The sequence below is a fragment of the Rhinopithecus bieti genome, unplaced genomic scaffold (assembly GCF_001698545.2).
Source record: "Rhinopithecus bieti isolate Rb0 unplaced genomic scaffold, ASM169854v2 scaffold_33444, whole genome shotgun sequence".
Classification (NCBI taxonomy): Eukaryota; Metazoa; Chordata; class Mammalia; order Primates; family Cercopithecidae; genus Rhinopithecus; species Rhinopithecus bieti.
Genome location: NW_016814544.1, coordinates 71001 through 77000, shown reverse-complemented (window position 1 = coordinate 77000; position 6000 = coordinate 71001). Strand labels below are relative to the sequence as shown.

Genomic DNA, 6000 nt, shown 5'->3' with positions numbered 1-6000 from the left:
AGTACCTCAGTTGAAAATGCAGAAATCACCGGTCTTCTGTGTCGCTCGCGCTGGGAGTTGGAGACTGGAGCTGTTCCTATTCAGCCATCTTGCTCCGCCCCTCCCTGTATATGAGTATTGGTACTTTTTATATGTTTGGTAGAATTCATAAGTGAAACCATCTTGTCCTGCATTTTCCTTCTTGGGAGGTTTTTGATTACTGATTCTATCTTGTTATTAGCTTTTGATCTGTTCAGAGTTTGTATTTCTTCATGATTCAGTCATTGTAGGTTGTATATTTCTAAAAATTTACTTATTTTTTATAAGTCATCCAATTTGTAGGCATGCAATTGTTCATAGTAGTCAATTTTGGTCCTTCTTAATTTCTAAGGCATCGGTAGGTTAGATGCAATGTTTCCTCTTTCATTTCTGATTATATTTGAGTCTCCTTTTTTCTTGGTCCACCTATTATTTGGCCAGTTATGTTTATGTTTTTTAAAAATCTGAGTTTTATTGATTTATTCTATTGTTTTTTATATTACTTATCTCATTTATTTCTGTTCTAACATTTATTATTCCCATCTTTCTGTTAACTTTATGCTTCACATCCCATGTTCATGGATTAGAAAACTTATTGTTGTTAAAATATTCACTCTACTCAAATATATGTAATGATTTAATGAAATGTCAGTTAAAATCACATAGATTTGGATTTATTTTCTATTATCACAAAGTAGAATAGAAAACTAAAATTTTTGTAAACATAAAAAAGATCAAAACAGCTAAACAAGAAATAAAAAAGAAAAATGCTGGAGGCATCACTCTTCCTGATTTCAAAATATATTACAAAATCGCAATAAATAAAATAGTATTATACAGGCATAGAAACAGACACATAGACCATTGGGCAGAATAGAAAGCCCAGACATAACCCACACACATACAGACATCTAACCTTTAACAAGTGTACCAAGAATACATAATGGGAAAAAGAATAGTCTCTTCAACAAATCCTGTTAGGAAAACTGGATATCCACATGCAAAAGAATGAAGTCAGACCCTCTTCTGACACGATACACAAAAGTCAACTCAAAATAGATTAAAAATTAAATTTAGGGTCATTAACGGTCAAAGAGAATGTAGGTGAAAATCTTCCTGATTGGTTTTGTCCATTATTTCCTGAACATGGCAACAAAAACACAAACAATAAAAGTGAAAATAGATCAGTGGAACTGTATCAAACCGAAAAGTTGCGCAGCAAAAGAAACAATCAACAGAGTGAAAAGGCAGCCTATGAAATGGAAGAAAATATTTGCTAATCATGTTTCATAAGAAGTTAATACGTGAAATATATAAGGAACGCCTACAATTCAACAGCACAAGGGAAATATCCAATTAAAACAGGCATAGGACTTAAATAGACATTTCTCCATTATGGACATACAGATGGCCAACATGCACATGAAAAGATGATGAAATCACTATTCATCTGGGAATTACAAGACAAAACCGTAATGAGATATCACCTCATACCTTTTAGTATGGCTATGATGAAACATAATAATAATTAGTGTTGCAAGGATGTGGAGATATAGGATGCTTGTCCATTGTTGATGGGCATATAAAGTGGTGCAGCCACCATGGGAAACACATCAACGTTCCTTAAAATATTAAAACTAGAATTAGTATACAAACCAGCAATCTCACTTTTGGCTATATAACCAAAAGAACTGAAATCCAGATCTTGAAGAGATATCTACACTACCATGCTCACTCCAGCATTATTCACAATACCCAAAATATGGAAACAATCTAAAGGTCCACTGACAGACGAATGGAAATAAAAAAATATGGCATGTACATAAAATGGAATATTATTCAGCCTTAAAAAGAAGGGAATCCTGCTATATGTGACAACAGAAATAAACCTGGAGGGCCTTATGCCAAATTAGATAAATGAGCAACAGAAGTACAAATATGTTCTTGATAATGACAGGAGGCAGAGAAATTCTAGGCAGACAGGGGCAGGTCCTTGGCAAAACCTCACCTTCAAGCCAAAAAGCCTGAAACCCCTGGCCCAAAGTGAGAACTTCCATCCCCATGTGTCTGCTGTCTCCTGATTGGTTCTTTCTGAATAATGTCTTTTTACCAATTGAATGTTGTCTTTTCCAAAACTACCTATTGGCTCACCCCACTCCATCCTGTGCCTGTAAGACCCCAGACCCAGCTAGCAGAGGAGAAAAGTGGCTCAACCTCAGGAAGAAGTGGCTGGACATCAGAGAGAAGTGACTTTGACTTCAGAGACAGTGGCTGGATGAAGTAACTAGACTTCGGAAAAGAAAGGCAGAGAGGCAGATTGACTTCAGGGGACAGCAACCTTCCCTTACCATCCCCTTTCCAGCTCCTCCCTCTCCACTGAGAGCAGCTTTCATCATTCAATAAAATTCTCCACATTCACCATCCTTCAATTTGTCCACATGACCTCATTCGTCTTGGGCACCCGACTAAAATTCAGGATGCACCAGATGTGGGTACCCAAAAGGTTTGTCACCCTGGCCCTTTGCCCTTACTGGTAGAAGGCAATTTCCTCATGTAATGAGGCAAAGGGCCCATTGAGCTGGTAACACAGCTGTCTGCTGAAAGCATAGCTAAGAGAGCATTTTAGCACACCCTCTGTGGCCTGGGATCACACGTACCCCACCTGGATACTGCCATGCAGCTCACATGGAGTTTGCTCCAGCTGGCACCAAAGCAGCTGGTTCTGCACTTGCTCGCTCCAGTTCCTGCACTCACTCGCTCCAGTTGCTGCACTCGTTCACTTGCATGCTCCTTTCAGCAAGGGGTTGAGTAGGGCAGGCTGAGTAAACAAGGCACCCCCGTTGCAAGGCCTGTTAAGGGGTCAAGAAAATGTCCTACATTATTATGATTCTACTTATATGAAGTATCTAAAAGAACCAAACTCATAGAAGCAGAGAGTAGAAAGGTGTTTGCCAGGGCCTAGGGGAAGGAGGAAATTGGGAGCTCTTGTTCAAGGGGTACACATTTTCAGTTATGCAAGATGAATAAGTTCTACAGATCTGTTGTTACACAACGTGGTGTACAATGTATTTTAAATGATCTGCTGGTTTATGATGAAATAACATGGAAAAAATACAAAATTATTTTTGTTTAACTCTAACTGAAGTTTAGCGTGTTTTTAATTATGAAGGTAGACCACGAAGCACGGTACTGTTAGCAATACGCTAACCATAGAAATCACAGATATATTTTTATTATTTATATATTATAACCTATCTAAAAATATTACTATGATTATCCTTATTCCAAATTATAGTAGTTAATATGCATGTATGTAGATGTTATCTAATATGAATAATAAAGCACAAATATTATACAAGTCCATACAAGTTAATATTCTTAATATTTGGTAATTTTATATAAATATAATATGTTTGATTTCTATTTATATCTATTTTATTTTTAAATGTTTTTCTAAAGAAGATCTCATATGCTTCACCAGACTATGAAAGGTGTTTCTAAGGCCAAAAAGTTATTACAAAAACTTAATAAATTTTGTGACATCTATGAGGAACTGATACAACTTGCAGCAAAGATAGAGATACAGAGAACATAAAAAAAGCTAGAGAGAACACTTCAAAATATGTATCTAAAAGTTCTGGAAAGCGATATATTAGTAGATGATATGACCCCAGGGAATGAAAACGTTTGAAAACTAGTATTTGTGCCTTTTAAAAAATTCATTATTTTAAAACTTCAAGCAATCATAGTGTGTAAACTGATATTTAATTTACGTTCCCTTGAAAACATATAATGTTGGAATATTTTGTGAGATTATTATCCATCCATACATTTTACAAAGTAATTGCACATTAGTCTATTTTAATTTAATTTTCTTATTATTTGTAATATATATATATATTTAGTAATTGACAACTCTATATATTGTTAATATACACCTCCCAGTCTACAGATAATTACTTCTCATCTATGGGTTGTCTCTTCTTTTGAAAGATCTATTTTGATGATAAGAAGCTTTTAATTATTGACAGTCTCATTTGTTAATTTTCCTGTAGATAATCACCTGTTCTTTATTCCAGAGGCCTTAGTACTGTTATGGTAAATTAATTTGATAATAAATATCGAATTAATTTTCTATGGAGAGAGGTAGGAGATGAGGTTATTTTCCTCCATTCAATTATCCAGTTTTTCTCAGATATGTTTTCAAAGATCAATTGATTATATGTTTCTTGGATTATATCTGGGTTCTATTTTATTTATTCTATTATAGTCTCAATTTGTCTATCTTTACACGTAAACCACACTGGTTTGTTTCCTTTTATTTTATAGTAAACCTTCAATTCTTCCAATCACTTTCTTTTAAAATATTTTGGATATTTCACTTACTTTGCATTTCTATATACATTTTTACACAAATCCAGAATATCTGTTTTACAAAACACACTGTAAAGAGGGTGAAAGACAAGCCACATATTCGTAGAAATATTTCAAATCACAAATTTGAATAGAAAAAAGAGTTGTATCCAAAATATATAAATAATTATCAAGCCCCAATAATAAGAAAAGATGTGCAATTAAAAATAGGCAGAGTATTTGAACATAGACTTTACCAAAAAAATACAAATAACCAATAATCACATGAAAATATATTCAACTTACTTATTAGATGAATGCAAACACAAATCACAATGAGATACCATTACATACTTACAAGAATTTCTAAGATTGAAAAAAATTACCATGTAGTTATTTATCCAAGTTGGGGAACAATCAGAATTATCATACCCAGCCAGTAGGATTTTAAATAGTACAGCCACTTCAAAGATCATTTGGAAGTTTCTTAAAAAGTTAAACGTACACTTACCATATGACTCAGCTATCTTTCCTAGGTACTTGTAAAAGGAAATAAAAGTGTTGTATGTGCCTTTACAAAGATTCTGACAGAAGTGTTCACAGCTGTCTTACTGTAATAAACCCATTTTCTTCAAAGTTATTGTTTTGTTTTCTCTTACAATATAGAAAGCTAATTGTAGATTATAAATTATAATTTACCTAATGTCTATCATATCATTTTTTTCACATAGGATTTTAAATCCAAGGACCTTTAGAATGTGCCAAATATAGTTGATTTTATACTGTGTTCACATTCTGTAAACACATTTTCTTTTTTCTTAAAACGTTTTATTAACATACACACAATCTATTAATGTACTTGACCAAACATTTACTTAAGGGTATATGTCCTCTGATGAACAATTAGAAGTTAAATAAATTATGCAATACTATAGTTATATAACATGATTTGTTACAAATATTTTTATGTATTGCTAAACAATCAGATAAATGGTTTAGGTTAAATAGTTTTATAATAAAGCTTTATAATAAAGGAAATCACCATTTTTATTTGAACATGAAAGGCAGGAATACAGGAACCATGATATATGGAAATTTACCAAGACTTCGTCTTTCCTCTTAAACATTAACTATGAACAGCAAGTGACAATCAACAAAAAGTCATTTAGTTAAGTCAATTAAATGCCTCATCAATTTATAGAAGACTTTTGTCAAACTAGGACAAAAATTTATCTGGAATAAGAAGGATAATTTCCCATTAACTAAAATTTCCCAACAATTTAGATATATAGAAACATAGGCAGAATCCTTCATTTCTGTCTGTATTCACGTTCTTTGCCACGTAACTTTTCAATTCTACAATAAGAGGCAAATATCCTTCTTCAGTCATTAACTTTGAGCCCAGCAATGTGATTCTCTTTGCCTAAAATAATGCTAACAAACATGAGCGGAATGGAATCTTGAACTAGCTTTTGTTGTTGTACATTTCCCCTTGTGACTCACCCATCAACACTGGAAGAAAATACTCCAGCTAGCCCAGTGGTTCAGAGGACCACAGATACAGAGGCAGAGCTACTCAATCGCTATGTAGGTCTATGAGTTCCCGTTAGACCCGTTAGACTAGGTAAC

General features: G+C 33.6%; 1 protein-coding gene across 7 annotated transcripts in view; it reads left to right on the top strand.

Moving 5' to 3' along the window:
• The window catches only part of LOC108514874 (olfactory receptor 4C11), a 416510-nt gene that overhangs the window by 352206 nt on the left and 58304 nt on the right, over positions 1-6000 (top strand). The window lies entirely within an intron of this gene.